The 18,656-nt window shown below is 45.0% G+C and overlaps 1 protein-coding gene across 5 annotated transcripts in view; it reads left to right on the top strand.

Moving 5' to 3' along the window:
* The window catches only part of LOC126339094 (armadillo segment polarity protein), a 98,617-nt gene that overhangs the window by 38,468 nt on the left and 41,493 nt on the right, over positions 1 to 18,656 (top strand). The window lies entirely within an intron of this gene.

The raw sequence follows: 18,656 nt of genomic DNA, 5'->3' as shown, positions 1-18,656 counted from the left end.
TGCACTTTTTATCAGTTGTTAGGTACCTTTCGTTGCTCAAGTGATCTACGATAAATTACCCCTAGAAAGGGAGCAAGTTCTTTCGCATACTCTTTATAGTACCTTTTAGTTCAATATCTGCTATTTCAATGTTTGCACAACGATTGAACGGAGGGACAGTGTTACGATCTTCTGCGGTGAAACAACTACGGAAGACCGAATTCAGTATTCCGGCCTTCTCTCTGTTATCTTCCGTTTTGGTGCCGATGTGGTCGCTGAGAGAATGAATAGATGATTTTGACCCACTTACTGATTTAAATATGATGAAAATCTCTTGAGGTTTTTACTCAGGTCAGTTGACAACGTCTTACTTTAAAAATCATTGAACACTTCTCTCATTGCTCTCCTTACTCATTCTCACTTCGTTCAGTTTTTGTTTGTCAGCTAGGTTTTTACTTCTCTTGAATCTGAGATGAAATGCTCTTTGTTTATGTAGCGATTTTCAAACGCGGTTATTAAGCAGTGGTGACCATGGTGGATCTTTCCCATCTCTTAAAACCTTACTCATAACATACTTGTCTAGGGCATATTGAACGATGCCTTTGAATTTTTTTCCATTTGTTCTCCACATCTTCGTTCTCATCACCGAATATTTGATGCTGATTGCTGAGATATTCTGAGATTTGTATCGTCAATCTTGCTGAGCAAATATATCTTCGTACCTTTCTTTACATTCCGTGTAGGACCATCATCATAGATGCTGTCGCAGCCTTGTGATCACTGATACCTTCCTCTTTGTTACCTGATTCAATAAGTTCAGGTCTGTTTGTTGCCAGGAGGTGTAAGACCTTATCCTCACAATTTTTCGGACAAGACATCCAGAGCAATGCTACACGATTCCCTCCCTGTCTGTGGCACCAGTTTTGTTGGCTTAACACTCCCAGTCTATACCTGGCAAGTTGATGTTACCCCCTATTACTTTGGCATAATCAGGAAAATTCTGCAAGCTATGTCTGAAGTGCTCTACAACTACAGATCCTGACCCAGGTGGTCTACAAAAGCGTCCAATCACTATTTTTGACCATTTTTGATTCTCAGTTTCACCCAGATTAATTCACATTTGTAATCTATGATAACCTCACTAGATTTTATCAAATTTTTTACTGTAATAAACATGCTGCCACCATTGGCGACTAACCTATCCTTACGATAAACATTCCAGTCTGAACTTAGGATTTCATTGTCATTGACATCTGGCTTCGACCAGCTTTCTGTTCCCAATACTATTCCCCCAGGGGCTCAGCATTCACTTGCCGAGTACGGGCTTGGCGAACCCGGGGTCCTGAGCTGGGGACTGGTCTGCGCCGCCAGTGTCCTGTCACCGTAACCCCCGGACATGCTTCAGCGACCACCGTACGGCGCGGCGGTGAAACGTTGTGTGCTGCGGGGAATGGTAATCTTGGCTTGACCGCCTGGATTGCGAGGAAGGCCAACCTCTATAAAAACCCCTCAATCTTTCGGTGTGCTCCGCGCCTAGAAGATGCATGGCTGTTGGGGTGGAACAGTCGCAAGCGGGCAACCTCTGGGGCACCTGCCGCACCCCAGTTGTATAAAGCTTACTCAGGCACGCGGGGCTCTGTCTGTGCGGACTTTTAGTTCCCTAGTTGCTCGTGGGACCACAATGGACCCTTCGACCTCTACTTTTCCCCCTACCAGTGGCTTGGGTGGGCCGCTGGTAGGAAAACACACCCAATCGAAAAAGCGGCTACGCGCTGCGAGTCCTCCAGCGCCTGGTGTTGCTAGAGATTTAACAGAATGTAGTAACGGAGCACATGCTGATAATCAGAATGTGTTTTTGATTATTAAAAGGAAGGAGGGTAGCTTTGAGAGGGTTTCTCCCTTTTACATCCACAAGGGTCTTGAGGGAATTGCAGGAACACTGAAATCTGTAAAGCGACTGCGTAATGGGACTCTGTTAGTTGAAACTTCTAGTTCCCGTCAAGTCGCTGCCCTTCGGAAAGCAATTTGTCTAGGAGAGTACGCTGTCGAGACCGAGCTCCACTCCACTTTGAACTATAGTAAGGGTGTTGTGACGTGTAGGGACTTGGTGGATATCCCCATAGACGTGCTAAAATCTGAGTGGGCTGACGAAGGAATTGTTGACGTGCAGCACATTATGAAACGAGTCAATGGGGACCTCGTCAAATCTGACTCGTTTATTCTCACATTCAGTTGCCCGAGACTCCCGGAGCATGTTAAAGCGGGTTTCTTACGTTTGTCCGTACGGCCATATTTCCCCAACCCAATGCGCTGTTTTAAATGTCAGCGCTTTGGGCATACTACGTTGGGGTGCAATGGAATAGCCACGTGTGGTAAATGTGGTCAGCCTGCCCATGACGGAGCCGATTGTTCATCGCCTGTGAAGTGCGTGAATTGCTCTGGGAGTCACCCTGTCTGGAGCCGGATCTGCCCCATCTATCTCGAAGAGCGGAAGGTACAGGAGATTAAAACATCTAAGCGCATCCCCTATGGTGAGGCCAAGAAGATCTTTAAGGCCATGCAACCTCCTGTGTTTTCCACATCTTTCGCTTCCGCTCTCAAAAAACCGGTACAACTGGCCACTGTTGCTACACAAACGGAGGTTGCTAGTGTTAGCACTAAAACCTGCGCTTGCCAGTGCACTTGTGCTGCTGCGGTTGTTTTGCAATCTGCGGCTCTCCCCGCTACATCGGACAAGGCCGTGGTTGCTGACATTGAGGTACTTCCAGCCTCCCCCCATATGGCGCCTTCTGCCCAGGCGAGTCAACCTCCAACTGTTGACAAGGCTCTGCATTCCAAGCCCCCCAAGACAAAGCCTCAGAAGATGAAGGTTCTGCCACCTGAGGAGACTAGTCAGCGTCGGTCCGATGATGATGCCATCGTGCTGTCTGACATCTCCCGTGGGTCCTCATCGGATCTTATGGACATTGATGTCGACCGGGGGCGATCTTCTCGCCCCAGGAATAAATCTCCGGCCAGTACGGTCTCTCCTCCAAAGCACAGAGGCAGGGTGAAAGTTCAGCCACCCTGATCACTGGCTCCCATATTACAGTGGAACCTGAATGGTTTCAGGACGCATGTGGCCGAATTACAACTCCTCATACGAGAGTGCCCCTTGTGCTTATGTCTCCAAGAGACACATTTTCGGGCCACTGATTCTCCTTCTTTACGCGGCTATACCGCATATCGAAAAGATGATCTGACGGGGCAAAGGGCAAAGGGTGGTGTTGCAGTTTTTGTCCGTGATGTGCACCCCTCATCTGAGCTCCCTCTCGTCACCGACTTGCAAGCAGTTGCGGTTGACATTCTTGTGGGTCGGAGGCTCACAGTCTGTTCTGTTTATTTACCACCTCCGGATGCGATAGACACTGAGGCTCTCACGGACCTTATTAGCCAACTCCCCCGCCCATTTCTTCTTCTGGGGGACTTCAACGCTCATAATGTCTTATGGGGCTCTCCGACTACTTGCCCCAGGGGTCGCATTCTGGAAAGCGTCATGATGTCTGAAGAACTGTGCCTCCTCAACTCTGGTGCTCCCACTCATTTCTGTGCTGCTTGCGGATCGTCATCGGCTATTGACCTTTCCTTTTGCTCTCCAGCACTCGCGGATTCTGCTCTGTGGGAGGCTGCAGCTGACCTCCATTCTAGTGACCACTTCCCCCTCTGGATTCGCCTCCTGGATGAGGCTGTGGCATTACCAGTGCCGCCCCGGTGGCACCTTTGCAGAGCTGACTGGACACTTTTCAGCCAACTGGCTGTTTTGGAACACCGTGCCAGCATCCACGAATGGGTAGACCATGTTGCAGCCGTGATCTCTCATGCTGCTGAATTGTCCATCCCACGGTCATCCCAAGAGGCGTCCTGTCCCTTGGTGGACCACTGAGTGCCACTCAGCCATCCGTGCCCGCCGTGCAGCACTGCGCCGCTTCAAGTTCCGTCCCTCAGCTGACAATCTTGCGGCCTTTCGAGTGGCAAGGGCCAGAGCGCGGCGGGTGATTAAAGAGAGCAAACGACGGTCATGGCAATCGTTCTTGAATTCCATCTCTCGCTCCACTAGTTCTACGAAAGTATGGGAAGCCATCAGGAGGATTTCCGGGAAACTCAGCCAGCTACCTGTCACGGCATTGCTGCATCAGGGATGTCTCCTCACGGCGCCGAGAGACATTGCCCAGACACTGGCCATGCATTTTGCGGAATCTACCGCCACTATTAACTGTGATCCAGATTTCTGCCGCTACCGCACTGCCGTCGAAAGGGGTCACTTGGACTCCCGGTCTCTAAATTCTGAACCCTGTAACTGCCCCTTCACAATGTGGGAACTGGATTCTGCGCTGTCTGTGGCTCATGATACTGTGCCTGGTCATGATCAAATCCGGTACAGCATGCTGCGGCACCTGTCGCTGCCATCCAAAGAAGTTCTCCTGAACTGTTTCAATATGATATGGTTATCTGGCACGTACCCTGACTCGTGGAGGGAGGCAATTTTGATTCCCCTCCTCAAACCAGGGAAGGACCGAACGCATCCCAGTAGTTATCGGAGTATTGCCTTGACAAGCTGTGTTGGGAAGACGTTGGAACGCATGGTCAACCGCCGCCTGGTTTGGCTGCTCGAGACCAGGCAGCTCCTTAGCCCCTCTCAGTGTGGCTTTCGGAGATGTCGTTCCACTATAGACAACTTGACCCTGCTTGAGGCCGCCATCCAGCAGGCCTTTCTACGTAACCAGCATTGTCTAGGGGTCTTCTTTGACATTAATAAGGCGTATGACACTACTTGGCGCCGCCTTATCCTCAATCAACTCCATGAGTGGGGCTTTCGTGGCCGTCTCCCCATCTTCATTCGGTCCTTTCTTTCTCACCGCCTCTTTCGGTATTGGGTTGGTAATGTGCTATCGGATTTGTACGTGCAGGAGAATGGTGTTCCTCAGGGCAGCGTTTTAAGTGTCACCCTCTTTGCCGTTGCTATTAACAGTATCACGTCCACTATCCGGAGTCCTGCCCAATGCTCCTTGTTTGTGGACGATTTTGCTGTTTTCTGTTCTTCCTCCAGTCTTGTCAGTGCTAGTCGGCAGTTACAGCTTACGATAAAGCGCTTAGAGGCATGGACTGCAAAGACGGGTTTTACCTTTTCTGCAGACAAATCTGTGTGTGTTCATTTTAATCGTTCTCGGCGTCTTTTTACCTCCCCTGAATTGCGTCTGAGGGACACCGTTCTTCCTTTTAGAGACACTGTGAGGTTCCTGGGCCTCACTTTTGATTCCAAGTTGTCGTGGTTGCCTCACCTTAAAGACCTCAAGGTGCGGGCCCTGAAGGCACTGAATATTTTGAAGTGTCTGAGCCATCGGTCCTGGGGAGCAGATCGGGCGCGTCTGCTGCAGTTTTATAGGGCTTTCGTCCGATCGCGTCTTGACTATGCTTGCACCGTGTATGGGTCAGCAAGGCCTTCGTATCTGAAGATCCTTGACGCAGTACACCATGAGGGTATCAGGCTGGCCACTGGTGCCTTCCGTACCAGTCCCATCCCCAGCCTGTGTGCTGAGGCAGGGGAACCGCCGCTCGCCATCCGGCGGAAACTCCTCATGGTGCGACGGGTGTGTCATTTCCTTGCTGTCCTACCTCCCCTGCGTACCCTACCGTTGCCCGACCGCCTATGGAACGTCTCTTTTCCAGTCGTCCCAGGGCAACAAAACCATTTGGCATTCGTGCCAAGCATTTGCTTGAGTCCCTTGGTGTGGAGCGTGTGGCCCCCCAACGACAAGGTTTTACCCGCCTGCCTCCCTGGTTGCTCCAGAGGCCCAGCATCCTCTTAGACTTGTCGGAGAACCGGAGGAACTGCACTCCGGCGTTTGTTTTTACCTCCTTATTTTACGATATTTTAAACCAGCATCCGGACCATGTACCTGTATTCACAGATGGCTCTAAACAGGGGGACACTGTTGGTTGTGCTGTTGTTTTCCCTGATCGAGTCGTCAAGTTACGGCTTCCTGCGGTGTTTACCATCCTCGATGCCGAATTGTTTGCAATACTGCGGGCATTGGAGCAGATGAGATGTGTTCCCAGTATTAAGTTCCTCATCTGTTCTGACTCCCTGAGTGCCCTTCAGACCATTCAACACTTGTACCCAGCGGATACGGTCGTCCAGAACATCCATGATGCCCTACTCCACCTGCAACGGCAGGGGAAGGAGGTTTCTTTCTGCTGGGTGCCGGGGCACGTGGGTATTAGGGGCAACGAACTGGCGGATGTGGCTGCCAAAGATGCATGTTCCCTCCCTCACGTTGTTGAATGTGCCGTCCCCCTCCATGCTGTAACCTCCCTTTTGCGTTTTCGTGTTATGCATCAATGGGAAGAGGAGTGGTTGGCAGTTTCTGACAATAAGCTGCGTCTGGTAAAGGCCACTACGCGACCATGGCGTACGTCCTACCAGTCATACAGGCGGGATGAGTTTCTCCTCACTCGCCTCCGCGTTGGACACAGTCCCTTCACGCATGGTTTTTTACTCCGGCGGGAGGACCCCCCAATCTGCAGTGCTTGTGGCGTCCAGATTACTGTCCGCCACATTTTACTTGACTGTCTTTTATTCTCTGACCAGAGGGCGGTGGTTTCCTTGCCACCGGATTTGCCCTCTATTTTGCAAGACGACGCAGCGACTGTGGTTAAAGTTTTACGGTTTTGTGTCCTGTCCAATCTGTTGCCTCGGATTTTAGGGAGAAGGTTTTAATGTGCTGCTGGGTGACTGGCTCACCCAGTTTTTAGGTAAGAGGTCCGCCAGTCACGATTACCTCCTTGTTTCACTTCGGTATCTGTTCTCTTTTCCTTGTGTTTCCTTTCCTTTTTTAGTGTGCTTCTTCTCCTCTTGTTTTGCCTCTGTATGTGCGCATTTGGAACTGCGTCAGGCCTGTGTCTTTTAGCCGTTCTCCTTGTTCGGCGTCCGTCTTCGTCCCTTCACCGCCTGTGTTCCTGTTTCTATGCGCTTGGGCGCTGATGACCACGCTGTTTAGCGCCCGTAAACCTCAAACACACACACACACACACACACCCAATACTATCTGTGCATTATAAGCTTCAATAAGCAATACTAATTCTGGGACCTTTCCTTGGATGCTCCTGCAGTTTATTAAAATCATATTAATTTTTTCTATCTCTGAACTGCAATGACCCAAGATTCTGTGAAGTCACTGTGCCTGATTCAACAAGCAGTTCGTGTTAGCTCCCAAGGGAGGGGTTCTCTAACCTAATAAAGCACCATGTGCACGCCACACGTACTCCACTACCGTAGTAGCCGGTATCTGTGTGTAGTGCACATGTGACCTATTAAGGAGAACCCTACAATTCTGCACGCAATAGTAGAGGTCAAGAAATTCACATCCGACAGCGTCACAGAGCTGTCTGAGCCTCTGGTTTAGACCTTCGACACTGCTCTAAACCAGAGGACCGCAATCAAATAGACTTCTTAGCCTGCACCCCGCGTGCGTTGCTATTTGCCATCACCAAATCAGCCAGCTGCCGAAAGGAGCCGAGGATGGCCTCGGAACCCAAGCAGCAAGTGGCATTCGTGCTAACATATGCCACCACACGCAACTGGTAGCACCCAGTGTGCTTGATAGGTGCCGGCAGGTCCTCCTCAACATCACGGATGAGACCTCCCGGCAAACATACCAAATGCACTCTGGAATTTTTTCACGTCTTGCGTGCTATCTCCCTGAGGGGCTCCCTCACCTGCCTAGCATTGGAGCTCCCAATGACTAGCATACCCACCCTCTGTACTTGTCCAGACTGGACAGGAAAATTGACCACTGGCCTAAAAGAAAAGGCAACCGTGCTGGCTCAGAATTATCAACAACACTACGAAGCACCTTGTACCTCTTGCTAAAGACGTAGGGAGCCAGACACATGGCCTGCTCCCTCTTTCGCCTTTTGCCCAGTGTCACATGATCCCACCACCGCCAGTCACCCACTCTGGAGTGAGGACGGACCGGCCAGATGTTACGTATCAAAAGCCTCAGTGGGTTCCGGACCACCAGGGGATTCCAATGACACCAAAGGTGTCGCCCGTCTTGTCACTGGCGTCCCAACATCATTACAACTTTGAGCATTAGCTTGAGCAGTAATCAAGAATGTGTCACACCAGCGTTCTATAATGCTATCTCCTTTACAGGTAAACCACAGTGTCCCAAAATTTTCCCAATAAACGGAAATCAACCATTCGCCTTGGCTACTACCAACCCTGACATGCTCATTACATTTCATATTGCTTAGCAGTGCTACACCTCCATATTCAATCAATGCGACTGTCTCAACAGCACACTACAAATGCTGTATTCGAACAGTACAGGATTGTTTTTCCTACTAATCAGGATTGATTTACATTTATCTACATTTAGAGCAAGCTACCACCACCACATCAATTAGTAATTCTGTCGAGGTCACCTTGTATCCTCCTACAGTCACTCAATGATACCTTCCTGTATATCACAGCATCATAACCAAATACCTGTAAATTGCTGCTCACTCTGTCTTTCAGATCACTTATGTATATTGTAGTCTTCATGGCCGAAGAAACATCCCCAAGATGTTCAATAAATGAATTTCCCAAAAAATACAAGTAATTCCGCCCCATCATTCACCCCCCTAAAATGTTCAGTCTAGCCGTACCATCGATCAAAAAGCGACCTTGGAAATTGGTTTCCACTATAGCGTGTGGATTTTACCTTTACCATCAGTGATTATTACATATGTTGACACCATTCCATGCAAATGTGGCTTCATCAGCGAGTAGCATTTATTGAAGCAAATGATGATTACTGTCATTTAACCATTGACATAATTCAAGTCATGTGACATTGTTGTCAATGTTCAAATTGTAGACACTCTGTATTTAGCAACATGTTGCTATTACTGCACAGGTTATTGTACTACGAATTCAAAAAGAGAGAGATATGGGAACTTTAAAGGATGCCTGTTTCACACAGTTTGTTGAAACTGGTAAACACTCTACGATCAAGAATTTGATGTGTCAGAAAGTGCCAATGGTTTGACAGCAGCAGCTCTTACCACTGCAGAAGCTGTAACCATACACCATATGTGCTTGTTCTTCATTAGTGTTGATATGTTGCATTTTAACCAATGTGTACACAAACATAGTTAACTGATGTTGCTCTCAAGTATGCACTCACTCCCTCTCTCTGCTTCACTCCCAACATGCCATGGACAACTGTGCACTCAGTGGGCTGGTTTAATGGCGGAAATACATCCTGATAAGAGGTTGAAAGTGGTGTAGTAAGTTGGGCTAGAATGAAACATCAAAAAGTTTGGATGAGCAAGACACACAGATGAATGCCACTATACCAAAAACAAATTTATATAAACGTGTTCTATCTTGGAAACCTTTCAGACTGGGGCAGATGTCCATATCAAGTCTTTTGCTTCGAGCGAGTGCACCTGTCATATCCCTGAATATTGACCATTTTTCCTGGGGCGCTCTGTGTAGAGGATTATGAACACTCAAGTTGATATGGCCAAGGAAAACTCTCTATGATTCCTCCATATTGTGGGAGGTTGTCTACAGTCGTAAAATATTTTTATATCGCATGTTGTATTTTTCATTATTATGTAGACACACCGTGTCGGAAATGCGCTTGGGACTTTTTTTTCTGTCTTGCATTGGAAGTATCTTAAATTACTAGACAAATAGTAAATACCAGCAGTGTTGCCAACATTTATTTATAAAGTGTAATTTACTTCATTTATGTTTTGTTGACACGTTGACTACTTTCTTGAGGAGAGAAAATTATGCAGAGAAAGTATGGACCAATAATGTAATGCAAATGAAAGTAGGAAAAGTAGTAAAAATTTCAAGCTGCATAATTTTATATTTGCTGCTAGTAGTAAGCAGGGAGTCACATGTAGAAGCATTCTGAAGACATTACAGATGGTATATATTTGAATAGGAACGGATTTCCCAGAATTTGTGTGCAAAAAAAAGACAAAATAACAACAGAGGTGCAGGTATGAAACTGTAAGCTGTGTTATTACTTGTGAACAACAGTTTTGATGGAATAGGCCATATTTATAATTTTTTGTTTTTCTGCTATGAAGCGAGGTTCATTACTGTTTTATTTACTGGTTTGTGACTTGCATTCTCTCTTTCTTTTCCTGGTATATTCATGCAACAGCAAAATTAATTTGTCTTTAAGATTTGATAAGAGCTGAAGCACTTAATCAGAAAATGTTACAGATCATTTCCAATTACTTTATTTTTATGATGTTGAAATGTTTTGTAGTAAACCATTCCACTTTTGGTGAATTATGACTATGCATCTTGAATTATTAATTCTCTCCTTCCAAACCATACCACCCATCTTCTTAGGTCCCATAATCTCCACTTTTTAAGGTAATTTTTTTCCCTCTAATATGTATAAAAGCCCGGGTGGAAAGTGGACTTGTCTGTAGGCTGTTATGCATCAATATGGTCTACAGTCTGTGTTGTGGTAATTTTTGCAAGATATATGTGGAAGAAGTTAATATATTTCTTGCCTTATCTTGAAATGACCACACTTATAATTTTAAGAATAAGCTTTCACATTTTTGTGTCAACTACAGTCCATCTGCAAAGTCTCTTAGCAGTAGCAAGCTCTGCGTGTCTCACCTCGCCTTCATGTTGGCAGCACATTAGTGTCCCTGTATAATCTAGGGGCTGGGATTCACTCCTAGGGGCTGCAGTTGTGATGCGAGATGGTATTCAACATTATTACAACTAAAACATTGAAATTAATTAATTTACAACTAGATACACTGTACTCACCATTATCACAGTAGATGCTGGAAATGTTTTCCTCTTTAATGTACTACCAGTACAAAATTAAGGCTTTCGTGGCCATTTGTTGACAAACTGCATGTTGGCTTCTGTCTCGAGTTCTTCAGCCGATGTTTGTTTCATGATTTTTCTGACATTTCACCAGGACAAGTGGCTGGCATTGTCAAAGCTTCATCGTGCATTGCTGGTGGTGGACTGGAGTTGAGCTTGCGGCCGCAGATCATATGTACCTGGCACGATAATGTCCAAGGACTTTTCCGAGGTTGTTTCCCGTGCGGTTCTCCTCGTGCTACCTGTAACCATCGTCTTTCTTGTTGAAGGTGTCCTCATTTTTGTGTATTTCTATAGCTTCTCTCAGCTTCACATAGTGCGTGCTCTCGTGACTAATTTCTTCAGCCTGTCGCACCCTGCCGTGCCACTTACATTCTGTGATCACGGTGTTGTTTGATCGCCCAGTCATTCCAACATAAACGTTTCTGCATGTGCATGGTATGCGGTATATTCCCAACATTGCAAGTGGATCCTTGTTTGTCAGTTTATAAACAGTTGTCAAGCTATGTTCGCGCAATACACAATCGATTCTGGTTGTCACTCTTGGAATGTGTCATGTGTCTTGACTCATTTACACTTTTTAAATATGAAAAGTACCCGTGGTGGAGTACCCTTTGCTCCTTGGAACACTTTCGAGGTGTTGCATATCATATGTCAGATGCTGTGGCTCACATATTTGTCTTGCTCAAGTTATGAGTGTGTTAATCATGCCCCTTTCTGGCTTGGGTGGTGATTCGACAGTTTGTGCAGGTATTGGTCCATGTGTGTCATGTTTCGATACACTACCTTTGTGCCGTACATTCCCAGTGTGATATTGGGGCAGGTGAAGAAATCAACTATGGCAGAGCAAGCACAGTTTGATGCTGACTGCATAGTAAAATTCACTGTCGCCTGTAGAGAAGATCTATCACACCCGCTTGTTTAGAGAAGAACATGAGAATAGTTTCCAGAAGAAAGAGGAAAACCAAGTTGAACAGATCCTGGATTCCTGTGCTCCTGAAAATGATGATTGGAGGCAGTAAAAGGAAAACCACGCCAGAAATGACCACATTGGCACACCAGGTACATATAATCTGCAGTTGCGAGCTCAACTCCAGTCCACCACCAGCAACGGAGGGTAAATCTTTGACAATGCCAGCCATTCGTGCTGCCAAAACATTAGAAAAATCAACAAAAAAATGTTGGCCGAAGAACCCAAGACAGGAGCCCACAGGCAATTTGTCACAAGTGGACACAAAAGCCATAACAATTTTGTACTACATCTCTACAGGGAGTGGATATGCAGTTGTACTGAGGCCGTGACCAACAACGGAAGAAGAAAGCACAATTGATGTCCTCTCTTGCCTTTCTGTCATGGTGTCAGCATGAAAGGGCTACACCAAAGTTTTTCAAATGTATGAATCTTTTCACCACCACAATAGCACATGGTATATATGGCAGGATGGAAAGAGCTTTTCCTAGTAAGTAAATTCATGCAACACAGTGGTACTTGGCAAGAATGGATGAGGTGCATTTAACATTTATCAACTAAGTAGCAGAATGCATCGAGACAACTCGGACAAGATCAACAGCATCACTCACAGGAGCATTCAGAACTAAGTCTGACTAGGATGCTGACCAGGATGTCGTTTGGTTCCAAGTTTTAGTTTCTTTAGCTTCTCAATGAAATGTCCTATATCCTTTATGTATATGTCGCTGCACTAAGCGACTGAAGAAAAATTTTGTAAGATACCAGAAGCTGATTGACAAGGCGCTTCCCGACATATCATGCATAGTGGTCAATCTCAGTGAATGATGATTGACCAAAAAGAAACAGTCTGTCCTTCAAAAAAGTAAGGAATTTCACTATCGTCCCAAAAACTTTACTTATGGAAGGCATCATTATTGATAGCAAAGCGGCCATTCGGACCATTCCGAGTTGAGGAAATACACACTGAAATAGCTAGGAAACTGTGCCAAGCAAAACTACCAGCTTGCAATTCCGAAAAGAGTATTGTGGTACTGCCTGCTGATAAGGGAAATTCGAATGTCGTAATGAAGACCAAAGATTATGAGCAGAAGATCCAGAACCTATTAGATCCAACGACATACCGGAAACAAGGTGTAGATCTGATGCAGCGGATTACATGGAATATGAATCGGTTAATCATAGCTTCTTCTTTCGGCACACAGAGAAACCTGTGCAACACAGGAGCCCCACCAACTCAGCTGTCTGGATTGCTGAAGATCCATAGCAATAATTTTCCATTAAGACTTGATTGGTAGTGCTCCTGGCACACTGATGTATAAACTGGGAAAATACATGGCCTCTCTGCTCCAGCCACATGTGGGGAAGACTGACATATACGTAAAGGATTTAGGACATTTCATTGAGAAGCCAAAGAAACTAAAACTTGAACCAAACGATATCCTGGTCAGCTTTGATGTTGTTTCTTTGTTTACCAAAGTGCCTCTCAGCAACACTCTGAAACACACCAGTTCCATTTTCTTGCAAGACATCACCAAGCCCTTTCATGTATGTCTTGCCATGAGCTATTTCACATGGAGTGGCAACTTTGTGAACAGCTGGGAGTGTCGCCATGGGTAGTTCTCTTAGTCCAGTGGTGGCCAACTGCTTCATGGAAAAATGTACCATGGAAGTAGAAAAGGATAAATAGCTATCCTTTAGATGTGCTGGTGACAAGGGATGGCAAAAACCTAGGACACAGCATGTATCGAAAACTGACACATGAATTGATACCTACACATACTGTCAGATCACCAACCAAACCAGAAAAGAGGCATGATTAATGCACTCGTAGTGCGAGCAAGACGAATATGTGAGCTGCTGCTCCTCAGATGTGAGAAGCAACACCTGGCAAGCATTTTGAGAGGTAATGGGTACTCCAACAGTTTTATAAGAAATGTAACACAGTCAAACACTCAGGGAAGTGACACATCAGAAAAAGAAATCTTTAGTAAGGCCTACTATACTAGTGAAGGCAGCAGAGGATAAAGTAGGTACAAAGACGAGGGCTGCTAGAAATCCTTGGGTAACAGAAGAAATATTGAATCTAATTGATGAAAGGAGAAAATATAAAAATGCAGTAAATGAAGCAGGCAAAAAGGAATACAAACGTCTCAAAAATGAGATCGACAGGAAGTGCAAAATGGCTAAACAGGGATGGCTAGAGGACAAATGTAAGGATGTAGAAGCTTATCTCACTAGGGGTAAGATAGATACTGCCTACAGGAAAATTAAAGAGACCTTTGGAGAGAAGAGAACCACGTGTATGCATATCAAGAGCTCAGATGGCAGCCCAGTTCTAAGCAAAGAAGGGAAGGCAGAAAGGTGGAAGGAGTATATAGAAGGTTTATACAAGGGCGATGTACTTGAGGACAATATTATGGAAATAGAAGAGGATGTAGATGAAGACGAAATGGGAAATACGATACTGCGTGAAGAGTTTGACAGAGCACTGAAAGACCTGAGTCGAAACAAGGCCCCCGGAGTAGACAACATTCCGTTAGAACTACTGACGGCCTTGGGAGAGCCAGTCATGACAAAACTCTACCATCTGGTGAACAAGATGTATGAGACAGGCGAAATACCCTCAGACTTCAAGAAGAATATAATAATTCCAATCCCAAAGAAAGCAGGTGCTGACAGATGTGAAAATTACCGAACTATCAGTTTAATAAGCCACGGCTGCAAAATACTAACGCGAATTCTTTACAGACGAATGGAAAAACTGGTAGATGCAGACCTCGGGGAGGATCAGTTTGGATTCCGTCGAAATGTTGGAACACGTGAGGCAATACTGACCTTACGACTTATCTTAGAAGAAAGATTAAGAAAAGGCAAACCTACGTTTCTAGCATTTGTAGACTTAGAGAAAGCTTTTGACAATGTTGACTGGAATACTCTTTTTCAAACTCTAAAGGTGGCAGGGGTAAAATACAGGGAGCGAAAGGCTATTTATAATTTGTACAGAAACCAGATGGCAGTAATAAGAGTCGAGGGGCATGAAAGGGAAGCAGTGGTTGGGAAAGGAGTGAGACAGGGTTGTAGCCTCTCCCCGATGTTATTCAATCTGTATATTGAGCAAGCAGTAAAGGAAATAAAAGAAAAATTTGGAGTAGGTATTAAAATTCAAGGAGACGAAGTAAAAACTTTGAGGTTCGCCGATGACATTGTAATTCTGTCAGAGACGGCAAAGGACTTGGAAGAGCAGTTGAACGGAATGGACAGTGTCTTGAAAGGAGGATATAAGATGAACATTAACAAAAGCAAAACGAGGATAATGGAATGTAGTCAAATTAAATCGGGTGATGCTGAGGGAATTAGATTAGGAAATGAGACACTTAAAGTAGTAAAGGAGTTTTGCTATTTAGGAAGTAAAATAACTGATGATGGTCGAAGTAGAGAGGATATAAAATGTAGACTGGCAATGGCAAGGAAAGCGTTTCTGAAGAAGAGAAATTTGTTAACATCGAATATAGATTTATGTATCAGGAAGTCGTTTCTGAAAGTATTTGTTTGGAGTGTAGCCATGTATGGAAGTGAAACATGGACGATAACTAGTCTGGACAAGAAGAGAATAGAAGCTTTCGAAATGTGGTGCTACAGAAGAATACTGAAGATAAGGTGGATAGATCACGTAACTAATGAGGAGGTATTGAATAGGATTGGGGAGAAGAGAAGTTTGTGGCACAACTTGACTAGAAGAAGGGATCGGTTGGTAGGACATGTTTTGAGGCATCAAGGGATCACAAATTTAGCATTGGAGGGCAGCGTGGAGGGTAAAAATCGTAGAGGGAGGCCGAGAGATGAGTACACTAAGCAGATTCAGAAGGATGTAGGTTGCAGTAGGTACTGGGAGATGAAGCAGCTTGCACAGGATAGAGTAGCATGGAGAGCTGCATCAAACCAGTCTCAGGACTGAAGACAACAACAACAACTATACATACCCAGAATCATGGACAGAATCGACCTTATATTCTGCAAACAAGGCGTAAAGACTATATATAAACCAACAAAGAAGATCAAAGAGAGTTTCAGATCGGCAAACGAGTAAAGGGACCCACTTGCGATGTCGAGAATATTCTGCATACCCGCACATGCAGAAAAGTTAATGTTTGAATGACTGGACTATCAATCAACATCAGGATCACAGAACTTAAGTGGCACTGAAGGTTGGGGCAGATGTTCAGAGAAGCTAGAGAAATACAGAAGAATGAGAACATGAGAATAGCTTTAACCAGAAAGAAAAAAGCCTTAAGGTGAATGGTTCTTGGATTGCTTTGCTACAGTAAACTGTGGTTGCAAGATGCAAATAACTAGAGGAGAACTGCACCAGAAATGACCACCAAAAAGCCCTTGGACGTTGGCAAGCCAGGTACATATAATCTGTGACAACAAGCTCAAGTGCAGTCCACCACCAGCAATGGAGAGTGAAGCTTTGACGTCAGCCACTTGTGCTGACAAAACATTGGAAAAATGGTCAGACAAACGCCGTCTGAAGAACCCAAGACAGAAATCAACAGGCACCCTGACCAATGTTTCACATGTAATCAAATGCTGATAATCAGTTATTGCTGTCTCCAGTTCATCTGATGTATTTGGGTTATTTTGATATACAAACATTTTAGCCACATCCCAAAGGAAATGGGTGGAGACATATCTGTTAACTGGGGGTTGCTAGAGACCTTTTGTAATTACTCCATCTTCAAAGATTTCATCTAAAAGTCATAGGGTCTGGTGCACCATACGAGCAGTAGCATTGTCTTGTTGGAAAAATGAATGATTGATTGTATTTTAATATTTTCATTCATCTGGGCGATAAATGGATAACTTATCGGGGAACAGTTGCCACCAGAAGTGACGATAGTGTCCAGAAAGATCAGCCCTATAATTTCCACTCTGTTGTGGCAACCCACACACCAAATTTCTCTTAAAGCGTGTGGGATTTCTGATGACCAAATTTGTGAATTTTGGTAAGTAATGTAGCCAGATAGTTGAAACCAAGCCTCATCACTGGAAAAGATTCGATCTGAAACACCAGCTCCGTGTCAGTTAACAAATTGCTGAAACTAGTCACAATATGCTATTCGTTTCACATGGCCCATAAAGTGTAAGTGCTGCATAGCAATTTTGTAGGGATACATCCCCAATTTTTCAGTTACGACCTTACATGCTGTCGTATGAGAGACTTTAGTCTGTTGCTATAATCTCCTCAGTTAAAATTGTGTGCCTACCTGTTCGTGTCACATTATGAACTGAATCTGTTGTCTGAAATTTGTGAATTAAATAGTGTTCAGTATCACAATGTGAACATCTCAAAGCAGAAAAACACAATCTAAATTGCCACCTCACATGCTTTGTAAAGTTTCCTCCTGTATGGAAAAGCTGTTCCACTAAAAACACTCTTTCTGCAATGGTAAGCATTCTCACTCCACTCAGCTTACACAAGAACTAGACCATTACACAACTAATAGCTGCAATGCATACATAATACTACGACACCTCCCAACCTCCCTCCCCCCCCCCCCCCCCCACCCCTACCTCCTTCCACTGCATGTCAATGGAACACATACAGGCGAGACGTGAATGTGCTGACACATTAGGCTCGCCACTGCAGAGAGACTTTTGGACATATGGTACTGCTGTAGTTTGTGATCACTTTGACATACTAATTTTTGACGCATCTTACTACTCTTTGAATCTTTTTTCCACTGTTCAGCTTGTTGTGGTTGGCAGGAGAGCCAACACCGTGTTACTAGAGGAGGCCGAAAGGCGCCCGATTTAGCTCACGCAGGCTGACGTGAGGTCTGGAACAGGACAAAGAAATTAGAATTTAGAAAAATGGACGTAGCTGGTGGAACACTTAACTTTAATCCATTAATGACGAACGTCGGTCTTGATGGTACATGATTCACAATATCAATAGAAACTGATAATGGCACCTTGCTAGGTCGTAGCAAATAACGTAGCTGAAGGCTATGCTAACTATCGTCTCGGCAAATGAGAGCGTAGAAGTCAGTGAACCATCACTAGCAAAGTCGGCTGTACAACTGGGCGAGTGCTAGGAAGTCTCTCTAGACCTGCCGTGTGGCGACACGCGGGTCCGACATATACTACCGGACCACGGCCGACTACTACGGTAGACTACTCAAGAATCACCTCACTCTTACTGATTTGTTTGTGAACAGCCTCGTAGATATATTTGTTATATATATTTGCAGTTCGAAAAGGAGGAAGATTGGATCATTATAAATGTCATACTGACATCCAACTGAGCAAGATTATACAAGAACAATGGATTCAGATTTGAGGAAATGGGGTTCAAACCTGGCAGTCCAGGGTTAGATTTTCAATCATTTCCATAAATAACAGGATGATTCCTCTGGGAAAACACAGCTGAATTCCTTGTCCATTCTTGTCCAAACAGAATCTGTACTGCATCCCTAGTCTTGTAGTCAGTGGGACATTTAACTACTTTATAATGCTCCCTCCAGTGGCATCCATATAATTAAGAATAGGGTGTTAGTTTAATTGAACAAGGACAGTGATAGGAAGCAACTGTCCTCTCTTTGGCTGGTGTTATCACCGTTTGTCCTTACCAACATTTGTCTCAAAGCTCAGAAAACCCAAAACAGAATAATTTGTCTGGGATTTGCACCCCACTCCATGTGGTTATCTCAAGTAACCTTTTGCCATATTGCTCCTTAGCTATATTTTTCATGGAATCATATTGAAAGAAGTAATATTTTAGACATTGCTATAGATCTACAA

This window comes from Schistocerca gregaria, chromosome 1, assembly GCF_023897955.1.
Source record: "Schistocerca gregaria isolate iqSchGreg1 chromosome 1, iqSchGreg1.2, whole genome shotgun sequence".
In the NCBI taxonomy this organism is placed as follows: Eukaryota; Metazoa; Arthropoda; class Insecta; order Orthoptera; family Acrididae; genus Schistocerca; species Schistocerca gregaria.
The sequence above is the reverse complement of the archived record's forward strand: the minus strand, read 5'-3'. Positions and strand labels throughout refer to the sequence as shown.